We start from the raw sequence: 17,118 nt of genomic DNA, 5'->3' as shown, positions 1-17,118 counted from the left end.
ATTTATTTTTTTTTTTTTCACAAACTTTATTTAACTGATTTACATTTTTTTTTACCAGGGGACTTCACTATGCGATCTGTTGATCGCATATATAATGCTTTGGTATACTTAGTATACCAAAGCATTAATGCCTGTCAGTGTAAAACTGACAGGCAACCTATTAGGTCATGCCTCCGGCATTGCCTAACAGGCAGATGCTGAAGACAGACCTGGGGGTCTTTGTTAGGCCCCCGGCTGTCATGGAAACCCGACGGCGACCCGCGATTTCTTTGCGGGGGCGCCGATGGGGTGACAGAGGGAGCTCCCTCTGTCAAACACATTAGATGTCGCTGTCACTATTGACAGCGGCATTTAATGGGTTAAACTGCCGGAATCGGAGCGCGCTTCGTTTCCGGCAGGAGCCAGGCTGTGTATAACAGCCGTGCTCCTGCCGCTGATCGCGTGGGTACAGTGACAGTACCCGCGCCATCACAGGACGGATATATCCGTCCTCCTGCGCAAACTAGCAGCTGCAGAGGACGGATATATCCATCCTTCGGCGTTAAGGAGTTAAATAATGTTCTACATAGCATTATCATTGAAATCAATAGTAATGCAAACGGAAGCTATGGTTTTCATTTGTCTTTCCGTTCATGGGTTCCTCCGACGGAAAGGTATAACGGAACCCATGAACGGAAGCCCGACGCTGATGTGAATGAGGCTTAAAAGGGGTTGTCCATGGCATATGTCATCAGTATATGATCGGTGGTGGTCTGACACCTGGACCCTGCACCGATCAGCTGCACTGACTGCCTCCGGGCATAGTAGATGGCTCCGTACACAGAATAGCGGCCGAGCTGCAGTACTGTAGCTCTGCTCTTATTTAAGTGAATAGCAGCATCTGGTGCCCGGAGGCAGCTGTAACAGTTGATCGGTGCGGGGTCTGGGTGTCGGACCCCCACGATCATATACTGATGACCTATCCTGTGGATAGGTCATCAGCTGCCCGTGCCAGAACAACCCCTTCTAGTACTATATGGCCTGGCTGCAGCAATTGTCTGGTCTGGGGTCTGAATTTTTTCAAAAACATTCTGTTATTGTGACATATATTATCTGTGGTCTAAATAAATATTGCTGCAATAATACTATTCTGCCAGAGTAAAGTAATGGCAGAGAAGAGGTTGGTGTTATGTAGACCAGTGAGTGTGAATGGGGGACCTAATTATTCCCCTCCCTCCGCAGCCATTTTTCGGATTTTCACTTCTGTTTTTTCCTCCCACCTTCCAAAAGCTATAACTTTTTTATTTTTTCATCTATATAGCTGTATGATGGCTTGCTTTTTGCGGAACGAGTTGTAGGTTTTCATGGCACCATTTATTGTACCATATAATGTACTGGGAAACTGGAAAAAATGTCTTTGTGGGGTGGAATGTGAAAAAAAACAGCGATTCCTCCATTTTTTGTTGAGGATTTGTTTTTAAGCGTTCACCACGTGGTAAAAATTACATGTTAACTTTATTCTGTGGGTCAATGTGGCTACAGCGATACCAAATTTATATTTGTTTTTATTTACCGAGTTGACTGAATAAAAAATTTGGGGACCCTCTTGCAATTTTGCCCAGGGCCACACTTTGCCTAAAACCGGCCCTGCCTGTTATTCCTCCTGAAATATATGAATAAATAGACAACTGGGAGTTGCCATTCCCCTTGTCAATGGGGTTTATCCCTAAACATGCATATTAATATATTAATGTGATTCTGTCCCTACACAGTCTGACACTATCCAATTATTGTTGCTGTTTGAAAGATAAAATATCGGTAAAACTGTGCCTGGGCTATTGCATAGCAACAATCCTGGAATATCCGGGGTGCAAACCATGTATTTTCTTAACCTTGTGTATTCTGCTGTGGTCCCTGAATTTACCCTAGGCTGCTTCCTGTAGATTATGTCACGCTGTAGCCAGTCAATAATCTCTGCCCCTCACAGCAGTGAGCTGTCGTTGGCACACTGCCTTCTGACATGGGTATTGCAGCATAGGCACAGTCTGCACCCTGCCCTGTATATTTTCCTATTCCTTAGATCTGCATCTGTGGCTCCCGAACATCCTGCTCACAATTTGTAATGATCTATATAAATTTAGCTTCTGCTAGATTTCATATGCTTATACCTCCCTGAAAAAAGCAACATGCGAAGTTGCCCGAAGTACTGCCTGCAGTGATTCCTGCAGAATATACTATACTCTTCTTGAGAAATCTGAAGATTATTTGAAGGAAAAGAGTCACTGTCTCGTGATACGATTTCCATCAAGAATATAACCTGCACTTTTTCTTCCATGCTTCTTTATCATTATAGAGATGACATTTGGCAACAAAACAGTGACTCATGCAGAAGTCACATTCAAGCACATACTATGCAAACTTAAGATCTGATTATAAAAGGTGACGTTTAAATGTCACCAAAACTAGATCTGCCCTTCTATGTAAAGTGCATTACTTATGAACGGATACTCAGTAAATGGCTTGTTGTAAATTTGAAGCAAAGATTAGTGTGGATAGTGTTTGGTGTGAACCTATAGTTCCAATATTAAAGTATACTTCCTGAGATGAAGGATATGTATTGAAGATAGCTACTGTATATTGATTTCTATTGAAACCTAAGTAGGTGGAGAAACTAGCCATGTTCCATCAGATGCCATATTACCAAGGTATTCCTCCTTAGAAACATTACTTCTAGATAAGAATAACTCCGTAATATAGTGGCATAAAGCGCAACATATAGCAGCACATGGAGTGAAAATAGCCTTATTCCAGTGCTGGGGAGCGCTGCTCACTGAAGTGCTGGCAGCAGATATTATTACACGACGCCGTCACTTACAGTAAAATTGAATGAAGTAATTTCTATTTCAAAACGTTTAATTTTTAATACATAAATATAAACAAAATCCTATACCCCCTCCCAATCCCATCCTCTCAAAAGAGAATCCACAGTTTGTTTCAGCTATAGCCCGTGTTCAGGAATAAAACATCTCAATACAATCCATTCCACATTATAAGACAACTAGTATAGAATCCCCGTTACACGGGTTTGCTAGCAAAACGAATGATAAGTATTTATAATTGTGCTCTTTGAGAACGACGTTGTTCATTACAGGCTTGTCTTACTTCAGGGTTTTGCCTTCTTAACGCCTTGTTTTGGGAATTGGTTTCTCGTTGTTTCTGACGTTCTTCTGCACTCATAGTTGCTCTTTTTCTTATTCCCTGAGTTAAATATATATATATATATATATATATATATATATATATATATATGATTATCAGCATTGTCCCTTTTATAAGTTAGCGTGATGACACATAACAGCTAAGGGACAATCCTGATAATCAATATATCATTGGATAACTATGGGTGCAATTCTCTTATGTGAAAGAATTGTGTCTTAGTATTTTTATGAGATAAGGGAATTGCATGCACAGTAATTTTTTAATTACTCCTAAAAATAAGAAAATCGGCAATCAAATAAAAAATCATCCATAGGGTTGACAAAAATCTAGATTTAATTTTTTTCGCAAAATCGCCCAGCCCTACACACAGTGATAACTCTGAGTACAGATAATGTAGTAGATGTCAACTGCAGTCCTATGTAACACCACAGATAACACAGTGATAACTCTAAGGGTAGAGATAATGTAGATGTTACCTGCAATCCTATGTAACACCACAGATAACACACAGGGTAGTAGATGCACACACAGAAATATATACACATACAGATACAAGGGCGGAGCTAAAGGCTCATGGGCCCTGGTACAAGAATTCAGCTTGGGCTCCCCTACCCCTTCCCAACATCACCAGACCCCTGCGCACGCCTATGCCCAGCCGCCTTGCCCGACAGACCCCCTGAATGCCTTCACAATATAATGCTCCCCATAGTTGATCCCACAGTATAATGCCCCATAGATGCTCCCACACAGTATAATACCCCCATAGCTGCCCCATACAGTATAATGCCCTCATGCAGTATAATGCACTCCATACAATATAATGCTCCATATAGTATAATGCCCCCATAGCTGCGACATACAGTATAATGCCCCCCATAGCTGTGCCATACACTATAATGTCCCATACAGTATAATGCCGCCATAGCTGCCCCATACAGTATAATGCCCCCATACAGTATAATGCCCCCTATAGCTGCCCCATACACTATAATGTCCCATACAGTATAATGCCCCCATAGCTGCCACATACAGTATAACACACCCCATACAGTATAATGCGCCCATAGCTGTCCCATACAGTATAATGCCCCATACAGTATAATGCCCACCATAGCTGTCCCATACAGTATAATGCCCCACACAGTATAATGCCTACCATTGCTGTCCCATACAGTATAATGCCCCACACAGTATAATGCCCCCATAGCTGCCCCATACACTATAATGTCCCATACTGTATAATGCCCCCATAGCTGCCACATACAGTATAACACACCCCATACAGTATAATGCGCCCATAGCTGTCCCATACAGTATAATGCCCACCATAGCTGTCCCTTACAGTATAATACCCCACACAGTATAATGCCCACCATTGTTGTCCCATACAGTATAATGCCCCACACAGTATAATGCCACCATAGCTGTCCCATACAGTATAATACCCCATACAGTATAAACCCCCATAGCTGTACCATACAGTATAATGCCCCCCATACAATATAATGCCCCCATAGCTGTCCTTTACAGTATAATGCCCCCCATACAGTATAATGCCCTCCATAACTGCCACATACAGTATAATTCCCCCATACAGTATAATTCCCCCTATAGTTACCCCATACAGTATCATGCCCCCCATAGCTGTCCCATACAGTATAATGCCCCCATACAGTATAATGCCCCCCTTTAATGTCCTATACAGTATAATGCCCCCATATAGTATAATGCCCCCTCAGCAGCTACCATATGAGCCCCCTCTCCAATATCCAGTATAATGCCCCCATATGTACGTACCTAATAAAAAAATAATAACATAATTACTTCCCTATCCCTGGTCTCACGATGGGTGGAGAATCCTTCTCCTCCGGTCTGTGCTGTGAGTGACTTGGCGCAGACAGGCGCGATGATGTTACTACATCGCGCCTGCCTGCGCCGAGCTGCTCGCGGCACAACGAATGCTGAAGCAAGGCTCCAACTTTGCACTGAACTGTATTTGCGTCCCGAGGAATACAGTTGGAAGTGCGGTCAGCGCTGTGTGGCAACGGGGGCTCTGCGTACAGGCAACGTTTCATCTTCCCATTGAAGGCATTGTTAATGTTGCCTGTATGTTGGGTGAATAAACTTTTTGGGATTTTTCTATTACATTGGAGTGCTGCCTCTTTTCTTGGATTGTCTTCTGACGTTTATATGAGGTTTTTTGTCAGGATTCCTCTGAGGATAGCACCCACCAGTTTCTGGTTCCTGCTACAGTGCAGCTCCTACATCTTGTTTGTATCTTGGTAAATTTTAAATGATTGGACATTGTCAGTCTATGTAGGGACACACTCCCAACTGGTAACAATTGTCAATTTATTCATACATTTCCAGGAGGAATAACACAACTTAGAGTTCTAAGAATCTGTACTGTAAAAGTGTGAGCCAGCCACCCATTACACGCCTGCATGAACCAACTTGAATTATACTATGAGACTGTGTCGAAAAGTGGTATTTCTGTTGCTGTGGTCGAGTGTGATGCCACACCAGCCGTAGTAAATATTTTGTTGCCACAACTCCCGGTCTCCATAATTTTTTGCCATGACAATCCTGCCTAGGCTTTACGTCACCCGAGCCTCATCTTACAAGTTGGCATAGTCAGCCGAAAGGTACATGGGTCGCATGTACACTACCGTTCAAAAGTTTAGGGTTACTTAGATATTTCCTTATTTTTGAAAGAAAAGCACAGGTTTTTTCAATGAAGATAACATTAAATTAATCAGAAATACACTCTATACATTGTTAATGTGCTAAATGACTATTCTAGCTGCAAACGTCTGGTTTTTAACCCCTTAAGGACGCAGCCTAGATTTGGCCTTAAGGCTCAGAGCCCATTTTTGAAATCTGACATATTTCACTTTATGTGGTAATAACGTCGGAATGCTTAAACCTATCCAAGCGATTCTGAGATTGTTTTCTCGTGACACTTTGGGCTTCATGAAAAAACTTTGAGAAAGAGAAGTCATTACGCCAAAGATATAGTAAAAATGTAACAAATTTTATTAGGACATACAACATAAAAATTATTACATAAAATTCAAAAACAGATCCGAATAAAAATAGGAACAGGAACAGGAGTATTCAAAACAGCATTTAGAAAGTTTTTTAACCCTTCAGGCATTTCACAGGAATTAAAGCAAAGTGGAGGTGAAATTTGCAAATTTCATTTTTCTTGCTGAATTTCAATTTTATTCTATCTTTTTTCTGTAACACATAAGGTTTTTACCAGAGAAACACTGCTAAATATGTATTGTCCAGATTCTGCAGTTTTTAGAAATGTCCCACATGTGGCTCTAGTGTGCTTCTGGAATAAAACACAAGCCCTAGAAGCAAAGAAGCACCTAGTGCATTTTGAGGCCTCTTTTTTATTAGAATATATTTTAGGCAGCATGCCAGGTTTGAAGAGGTGTTGAGGTGCTAAAACAGTAGGAATCCCCCAATAGTGACCCCATTTTGGAAACTACACCCCTCAAGGAATTCATTTATGGTTGTGGTTACCATTTTGACCCCACAGTTTTTTCACAGCACGTATTTGAATAGGGCTGTTAAATGAAAAAAATGTCATTTTTTCCAATAAAATTTCATTTGTGATCAAAATTTCTTATTTTCACAGGGAACAAAATACCCCATTTTGTTGCCCAATTTGTCCTTAGTGTGGCAATACCCCATTTGTGGTGATAAACTGCCCTTTGGGCCCATGGGAGGGCTCAGAAGGGAAGGAGCGCTGTGTGTTCTTTGGAGTGCAGATTTTGCTGGTTTGGTTTTCGGGTGCCATGTCGCATTTGCAGAGCCCCAGAGGTATCAAAGCAATGGAAACCCACCAAAAGTGACCCCATTTTGGAAACTACACCCCTCAAGGAATTCATTTATGGGTAATGTGACCATTTAGACCCCCGTAGTTTCTTCACAGAACTTATTTGAATTGGGCTGGGAATTTAAAAAATATATATTTTTTCCAATAATATGTCATTTTAGCTCAAAAATTCTTATTTTCACAAGAAATAAAGTACTCAATTTTGTTGCCCAATTTGTCCTGAGTGCGGCAATACCCCATTTGTGGTGATAAACTGCTGTTTGGGCCCATGGGAGGGCTTAGAAGGAAAGGACCACTATTTGGCCTACTGGGGATTTTGTAGTGCGAAGTCATGTATGCAGAAGCACCTGAGGTACCAGTACAGTTGAAACCCGCAAGAAGTGACCCCGTTTTAAAAACTACACCCTTAAGGCATTCATCTAGAGGTGTAGTGAGCATTTTGACCGGAGACCTACACCCCATAAACTGTAATGTGGGTTCTCCCGAGTATGGCAATACCCTACATGTGGCTGTTATCAGCTGCCTGGGCACACAGCAGGGCTCAGAGGTGAAAGACGAGGGGGGATAAGCTGTGCGGAGTGCATCAGGGTAAGTAAAATTGGGGTAAATTATAAACCAAGGGATGTATGATAAATTTTAAAACACTCTTTCATACAGAGCTCTGGTTATTCAGGACACGTGTCACATTGATGTATTGTGTCATCCCTTATCGCCCTCTTATAGCAGACTTTGCACCTCTTTTGACTTTTTCCCTTCTTGCCAGTTTGGTGAACTTCTCCTGGAAAGTGTTGCCGCCCTGGTATGATGCGTGTGGCCCCGCTTCCAGAAGTACTGGGTGCCCCCCACCCCTTCCTGGTCCCTAAAGATTAGGTTCTTGATAATCACCTCTTGAAATTCCAGGAAAGTTCCCGTCTGGCCTGCACATCGACGTAGCACGTACACATTGTACAATGCCATCTGTATGATGTGTACGGCCAGCTTCTTATACCACACCGCATGGCGCTGTAGGGCTTCAGGATTTGATTTTACAAGTCCATCCCTCCCATGTACCTATTGTAGTCCAGGATGCAGTCTGGTTTGGGGGTGGCCTTTCCTTCATATATCCTAAACCTGTAGGTATACCCTGATGCACTCTCGCACAACTTATACATCTTCACGCCATACCTTGCCCTCTTACCCGGCAGGTACTCGCGTAATTGAACCCTCCCTTTAAAATGTACCAGGGACTCATCAATAGAAATACACTTCTCGGGGGTGTATGCTTGGGAAAACCGGGCACTGGAACGGTCTAATAGGGGTCTCCGTTTATACAAACGGTCAAAACTGGGGTCATCTCGGGGTGGGCACGGCTCATTATCAGTATAATGTAAGAAGCAAAGTATTGCCTCATTTATTTATTTTTTTAGGTTCCAGTTCAGTTCTGAAGTTGCTTTGAGGGGCCCATATATTAGAAACCCCTATCAAACACCCCATTTTAGAAACTAGACCCCTCAAAGTATTCTCAACAGCATTTAGAAAGTTTATGAACCCTTTAGGTGTTTCACAGAAATTTACAGCAAAGTAGAGGTGAAATTTACATATTTTTTTTGTCAGAAAATCCTCTTTATACCATTTTTTTAATAACACAAAAGGATTTATTAGAGAAACGCAACTCCATACTTATTACCCAGATTCTGCCGTTTTGAGAAATATCCCACATGTGGTCCTAGTGCGGTAATGGACGGAAGCAGCGGCCTCAGAAGCAAAGGAGCCCCTAGCGGATTATGAGACCTCTTTTTTATTAGGCACCATGTCCGGTTTGAAAAGGTCTCGTGGTGCCAAAACAGTGGGATCCCCCCAAAAGTGACCCCAATTTGGAAACTAGACCCCTTGAGGAATCCATTGTAGTTTTCTTGGGGTGCATGCAGCTTTTTGATCAGTTTTTATTCTATTTTTAGGTGGCGTGGTGACTAAAAAACAGCAATTCCACTATTGTTTTTTTATTATTTTTTTTTTACAGCGTTCACCGTGCGCTATAAGTAACATATTCACTTTATTCTGCAGGGCGATACGATTACGGCGATACCAGATGTTTATAGTTTTTTTTATGTCTTATGGCGTTTGCACAATAAAATACGTTTTGTAAACAATCATTCACTTTTTGTGTTACCTTATTCTAAGAGCCAGAACTTTTTTATTTTTCAATCAATAAAGCCGTGCGAGGACTTATTTTTTGCGTAACGAACTGTAGTTTCGATCAGTGAAATTTTTCGCTACATGCGACTTTTTGATCTCTTTTTATTCCATTTTTTGGGAGGTGAAGTGACCAAACAATTGTGATTGTGGTACGGTTTATTATTATTTTCTTTTACGGCGTTCACCTAGCGGGATAAATAACGAAATAATTTTGTAGTTCAGGCCGTTACGGATGCGGCGATACCAATTATGAATAGTTTATTTTTGTTTGTTTATATATTTTTATTAATAATAAAGGACTGATAAGGGAAAAAGGGGGATTTTTAGTTTTAATACTTTTAAAACTTTTATTTTCTTATTTTTACACATCTTTTTTTAACTTTTTTTTTACTTTATTACTTTATTACTTTGTCCCACTAGGGGACTTGAGGGCAGGAGGCCCTGATCGCAATTCTAATACACTGCACTACATGCGTAGTGCAGTGTATTAGAACTGTCAGCTACTCACTGACAGCAAGCATAGTGGGTCCTGACGTTGTCAGGGCCCACTAGGCTTCCGTCTATGGCATAGCCGGACGCCATTGTTTGGTGTCCGGTTGCCATAGTCACCATCGTCGGCCGCTATCGCGTAGCAGGCCGACGATGGCAGCTTAACCCCTAAAAAGCCGCGATCTCTATAGAACGCGGCTTTTAAGGGGTTAATCAGCGGGGACACAGCGATCGGTCCCAGCTGTCACAGCTCCTGTATGTGTCGGGAGGACGGCCGAAACGGCCGTTACTCCCGAGACGTACTATTAGGTCATGGAGCGCGAACGATACAGCTACCATGACCTAATAGTACGTCCAGGAGCGGGAAGGGGTTAATGCAATATCTACATAGGTGTATAGAGGCCCATTTCCAGCAACCATCACACCAGTGTTCTAATGGTACATTGTGTTTGCTAACTGTGTTAGAAGGCTAATGGATGATTAGAAAGCACTTGAAACCCCTTGTGCAATTATGTTAGCACCACTGTAAACAGTTTTGCTGTTTAGAGGAGCTATAAAACTGACCTTCCTTTGAGCTAGTTGAGAATCTGGAGCATTACATTTGTGGGTTCGAGTAAACTCTCCAAATGGCTAGAAAAAGAGAGCTTTCATGTGAAACTCGACAGTCTATTCTTGTTCTTAGAAATGAAGGCTATTCCATACAAGAAATTGCCAAGAAACTGAAGATTTCCTACAACGGTGTGTACTACTCCCTTCAGAGGACAGCACAAACAGGCTCTAACCAGAGTAGAAAGAGAAGTGGGAGGCCCCGCTGCACAACTGAGCAACAAGACAAGTACATTAGAGTCTCTAGTTTGAGAAATAGACGCCTCACAGGTCCTCAACTGGCAGCTTCATGAAATAGTACACGCAAAACGCCAGTGTCAACGTCTACAGTGAAGTGGCGACTCCAGGATGCTGGTCTTCAGGGCAGAGTAGCAAAGAAAAAGCCATATCTGAGACTGGCTAATAAAAGGAAAAGATTAACATGGGCAAAAGCACACAGACATTGGACAGAGGAAGATTGGAAAAAAGTGTTATGGACAGACTAATCGAAGTTTGAGATGTTTGGATCACACAGAAGAACATTTGTGAGTCGCAGAACAACTGAAAAGATGCTGGAAGAGTGCCTGAAGCCATCTGTCAAGCATGGTGGAGGTAATGTGATGGTCTGGGGTTGCTTTGGTGCTGGTAAAGTGGGAGATTTGTACAAGGTAAAAGGGATTTTGAATAAGGAAGGCTATCACTCCATTTTGCAACGCCATGCCATACCCTGTGGACAGCCCTTGATTGGAGCCAATTTCATCCTACAACAGGACAATGACCCAAAGCACACATCCAAATTATGCAAGAACTATTTAGGGAAGAAGCAGGCAGCTGGTATTCTATCTGTAATGGAGTGGCCAGCGCAGTCACCAGATCTCAACCCCATAGAGCTGTTGTGGGAGCAGCTTGACCGTATGGTACGCAAGAAGTGCCCATCAAGCCAATCGAACTTGTGGGAGGGCCTTCTGGAAGCATGGGGTGAAATTTCTCCCGATTACCTCAGCAAATTAACAGCTAGAATGCCAAAGGTCTGCAATGCTGTAATTGCGTCAAATGGAGCATTCTTTGACGAAAGCAAAGTTTGAAGGAGAAAATTATTATTTCAAATAAAAATCATTATTTCTAACCTTGTCAATGTCTTGACTATATTTTCTAGTCATTTTGCAACTCATTTGATAAATATAAGTGTGAGTTTTCATGGAAAACACAAAATTGTCTGGGTGACCCCAAACTTTTGAACGGTAGTGTATATATAGAATATTTTATTGTGGTTCTATAACACCTTACCACTACATGACAAATATATTTGTCATGGAGCTCCATGACTAATATATTCGTTATGGCATCAAACTGTCACCATGTCTTAGAGCACGGTGACAGAGCTGTGATGTTAGCTGTCACAGACAGCTGACCATCACCGCTAGCCAGCCCGAGACCAAGGAAAGCAGTCCCGTGTCGGCGAGCGCTCTAATTGGCCCGTGAATTCTTTCCTTCTGAGCCCTGCCATGTGCCCAAACAGCAGTTTACATCCACAGGTGGGGTATTTTCTTTCTCGGGAGAAATTGCTTAACAAATTGTGGGGTGCATTTTCTTCATTAACGCTTTGTGAAAATGAAAATATTGGGCTAAAGCGAAGTTTAATTGGAAAACCTTTCCGTTTTAATTTTCACAACCCAATTCTATGAAACATCTGTGGGGTCAAAATGCTCACTATACCCCTTGATAAATTCCTTGAGGTGTGTAGTTTCCAAAATGGGGTTATTTGTTGGGGTTTTCCACTGTACTGGTACTTCAGGGGCTCTGCAAATGTGACATGGTGCCTGAAAATCATCCTAATAAAAAGGGGGGCACCAAAATGCATAAGGCTCTCCTTCCTTTCTGAGGACTGTGTTTCAGACAAGTAGCACACTAGGGCCACATATGCAAAACTTCTACAAACTGCAGAATCGGGGTAACAGATATTGATCTTTGTTTCTGTATAAGCACCTGCTGTGTTACTGAAAAAAAAATATTTTTTTTTTGGACTACGTTTTTGAAATTTATCTCCATTTTGCATTAATTTCTGTGAAACACCTAATGGGTTAACAAAGTTCATACATGCCATTTGGAATACTTTGAGGGGTGCTCTTTCTAAAATGGGGTTATTTATGGGGTTTTCTATTATATAAGCCCCTCAAAATCAATTCAGAACTGAATTGGTCCCTAAAAAACTGAATTTTAACATTTTCGGAAAAATTAGCAAACTTGCTACTAAACTTATAAGCCTTCTAACATCCTACAAAAATAAAAGGATGTTAAAATAATGATGCCATTATAGTGTATGGTAAATGTTAAATACTAATTATCTTCGGTGATATGACTATCTGTCTTACAAGCAAAATAATTGAAACTTTAAAGATAGGTAATTTTTCAAAAATGTCAATATATTTAGCATTTTTTAATAAATAAACGCATAGAGTAATGCCCAAATATTACCATCAACATAAAGTACAATGTGTCACGAAAAAACAATCTCTCAATCACTTGGATAGGTAACTGCATTATAAAGTTATTCTCACATAAAGTGACACATGTTAGATTTGAAAAAATGGTACCAAGCCTAAGTCCCAAACTAGGCTGCGTCATTAAAGGGAATGTGTTGCCAGCAAAACATGTTTGTTTTTTTTTAGTTAAACAATTAGTGTGTAGGTGATTAAACATTGTTCTAATTTATTTTATTTTTTTCACGAGTCAGGAAATATTATAAATTGGATTCAATTTATAATATTTCCCAGCACTGGTCACTAGATGGAGCCATTCCCAAAATTGCAGCATTGCATGTGGTAAAGCAACCACATTGCTTTATGCTGCAAAATTGGGTAAAAATCCCTCGCTCTAGTGAGCTCTCAGAATCCCCCCCTCCTTTATCCTGGCTAGTGCCGGGAGAAACGAGGGGTTTGAACGGTCTAACCTCCTACACTGTGTGTCGCCATTTTTTGAGCTAACACACAGTGTAGTAGGTTTACATACAGTAGTAAACACACACTGAAACACGAACATACATAGAAATAACTTACCTGCTCCAGTCGCCGCCGCTCCCTCCGGTCCATCCGCTCCGTCTGCTGCCGCTGCTCCATGTGCTCAGGTCCGGAAGCCGCGACCGGAAGTAGTAATCTTACTGTCCAGCCGCGACTTCCGGTCCACAGGAAAATGGCGCCGGACGGCGCGCATTTCAAATTGAACTGTGTGGGAGCGGCGCATGCGCCGTTCCCACACAGCTGCGTACACGATAGTGGATGGAACGGGCCCCGTTCGCAGTCCCTATGGGACTGGAGCTGCCGTATTCCATGTCTGTATGTGTCGTTAATCGACACATACAGAAATGGAAAAAAAAATGGCAGCCCCCATAGGGAAGAAAAAGTGTAAAAATAAAAAAAAGTAACACACAAACACACAAATTAATCCAAACGTTTTTAATAAAGCACTAACATCTTTAACATATTAAAAAAAAATTGGGGTGACACTGTTCCTTTAAGGGGTTAAAGAAGACCAAAATAGATTGTTCACCCCAATACTTAGGAGAAGACATCAATGTTTGATAGGCAGGGTTCTGAATCAGGACCGCAGAATGAAGTCGCCAGGTACCATTTATTGTGTACATAGACACAACGGCTCATCCGTATGAGTGTTTGTGCCTGGTACTGCAGCTCGGACCCCCACCAATCAAATATTGATAATGTATACTAAGGATAAGCAATCAAATTTAAATCCTGGTAAATCCCTTTAATCCAAACGTAATAATTTTTCTTATGTGATTTTCTGGTTATGCACAAGCAGCGCTTATTCCTATTGAAGTCATTTGGAAGATTTAAAGAGTAACTGTACTTTCAGAAAACGTTTGATATGTCATAGAGGCATGTAAGAAGTTTTCATCTGTGAGGGTCTGGGTACTGAGACCCTCACTGACCGTTTAGGCGATAAGGCAGAAACACTCAGTCCCAGAGGTGTAACTTAAAGCTCCTGTGCCCCAATGCAAAATCTATAACAGGGCCCCGCCATCTACCACGTGCCATTTATAATACATGTGGCAGATAGGGCTTTGGGCCACCACAGGAACCAGGGTTTGCGTGCAACTGCTTCCTCTGTACTCCCTATAGCTATGTTCCTGCTAGGGCATCAGTTCCTGAAGCAAAGAGCCAAACTGTGTCAGAGGACTATCTTCGATATTTCCACCTACCCTCAGTGAACGTAATTATAAAAGTCACCCAGGATAATAAATGGAATACCTTCTTGTCCCTCTAGAAATGACATCACTTTTCCTACCACATCATACTTTAAGAGTGTTGATAATAACATAGGCTAGAGATAAATAGCGCAGTGTAGACCAATAATGCCGCCATTGGCATCTATTTCCTTCTGTAGACAAAATTTGTCTGAACGCCCAGAAAGACCTGACATACCAGCTTACATGTAGTGGCTGCAGAATGCATGGCAGATTATAATTTTCCCCATTCCTTTTGTATAAATTACAGATTATAAATCACAGATGACACCCGGACTCAGACAAAAATAGTTCTTTATAGGAATTTATCCACTGACATCAAAGCTTACAGTGACAGGCAGTGGCTCAAATGTAGAAACTAAGAACAAATTATCAGGAGCAGATTTCAAACTTTTATCACTGAACAATTATGTGGTGAACCGCCAACTGTGCAACTATAGCCAAACCATTATCACCGAGAGAATAGAGAAGGAAGCACAAAGAATGAGGATGAGGTTTGGCTGTACTCCACTTCCTATAATATGTCATAACCTCTTTTATGCACCATCAGACAGCATGAGGTTTTTTTTACAGCAACAAGCAAAATCATGTTTTAAGTAGATTTCATCCAGATCTATCTATCTATGTAAAAAAAAAATAGGCAGGACTCCTGGATATCAAGGCGAAGAACCAGTGATGGTTATCCGACTATCATAGTGAATCTATCTATCTATCTATCTATCTATCTATCTATCTATCTATCTATCTATCTATCTATCTATCTCTCTATCTATCGCTAGAGAAACTTCAGTGCGGTATACATAAAATGTATAAACAGTATACAGTATATGCCCCTTCTGTACAACATTCTACAGTGAGGTCATACCAATATCAAAAGTTGGTGGTGCTATCATGATGGTGGATGCTTTGCTTGCCATTATTGAAGGGTCTATTTAATCTTTAGGGTATATTCACATGCGGCAGATTTGTTGCAGGAACTTTCTGTGACTGAAACTGAATTCCATTCATCAGATGAATGAGACAGTTGCAGAAATGTATGCAACAAATCTGCCATGTGTGAATTTACCCATACTTTAACAGAAGCTAAACCATAATTGGCTTATTTGAGTAGATGATGCAATTATCCATAATACAAGTTTACATCTGAATTTCCTACCATGCAAAAAAAGTTTTTTCAAAAAGGAAGTAAACTGTCACTTTAACAGTCTTACTGAGTTGAACTAGTTAATAACTAGGCGATGGCTTACCCATGTGGCTGAAATTCCTCTCTTTGTCTCACCGCCAGGGTCTCCAAAGTTTCCTGTTTCCTTACTCTGCCTTTTATTACTGCCTGCCTTGACCTCTATCTCTGTCTTCTCATGTTGCATGAACTCTGCCAGCCCTTACCTCAAATTTGTACAACGTTTATCTTTATCGATTCTAGTACCTCGCTTCGGAAATTCCATCTGCAAGCCATCAGCATTTGCTATTAGATACTGCACTATTGATGCCACCTGAAGATTACTTGCACAAACTCCATACTCCCGTGAGAGGTGTTATAAGGTCAAATTTGCAAAATCTCTTGAACCTCCACACATTCACTTTAACGCTAGACCAAATCTCATAGTAATACAGTGGGTTCACACTTTTGTCCAAAGGCCTGACCATGATATAGTCAAAGTTCTTATGTGAACCAAATAGTGACGCCAAACCATGACTGTTATAAACCAGTCTTTGGGGGGATGTAATATTCTTAATTTTCATGTTGTGAATCAATCTCCCATGCCATCTATAAAAGGGAGAAGTGTTATGAGTTATGTTTTTATGCCCATGCATCAGGTAAATCTCCCTGACTGTCAGGGATAATCAGGATGTCCTTTTCCAGAGACATAATCAAATTAGAAAGTACATAGGAAAATGGGGGAAGGAGGGATCCTCCAGCTCACCAACTCAGCGTTCCGTCCTCAGAACTCGCCCGGATCTCCGTGACGGCACACGGCAAACAACATAGAAGAAGCAGAAGAAAAATCCAGCGACGTACGGTGGGTAAAAGGAAATCCTGGTTTCCACTTTATTTAGGCAGACTATGACATATACCACACGGGAGGAAGAACGCAATATAGGTGGTCATACAAAGGCAGATAATGAAAGCCTACGCGTTTCGAATACACACAGTATTCTTAGTCATGGCTGATATCGTCTGCCTAAATACAGTGGAAAGCAGGATTTTTTTTTACCCACCGTACGTCGCTGGATTTTTCTTCTGCTTCTTCTACATAATCAAATTAGTTTGCATGTCAACACAAGGACCAAATGAGTCTCTGGGGGTCCCATCACACCTGGGTGCTTATAAAGTCAATGCATTGGGAAGCCAGACAGCCAGACTCCAGTATCCACATGTCTACATAAATGGCTGTATTGGACAAAAGAAACATAATCCTTCAAAGGCCCCCCCCCCGTCATAATTTATCTTATATATAACCTAGCTAGGTGTATATGATCGTGGAACTCAGACGCTCCTTGGGTCTCAAGCGCACAGATTCTTGGCCTTGGGAAAGTCCAGAACTGAATTTTGGTTAAA

Source organism: Rhinoderma darwinii, chromosome 1, assembly GCF_050947455.1.
Source record: "Rhinoderma darwinii isolate aRhiDar2 chromosome 1, aRhiDar2.hap1, whole genome shotgun sequence".
NCBI classification, from domain to species: Eukaryota; Metazoa; Chordata; class Amphibia; order Anura; family Rhinodermatidae; genus Rhinoderma; species Rhinoderma darwinii.
Note: the sequence above shows the minus strand (reverse complement) of the source record.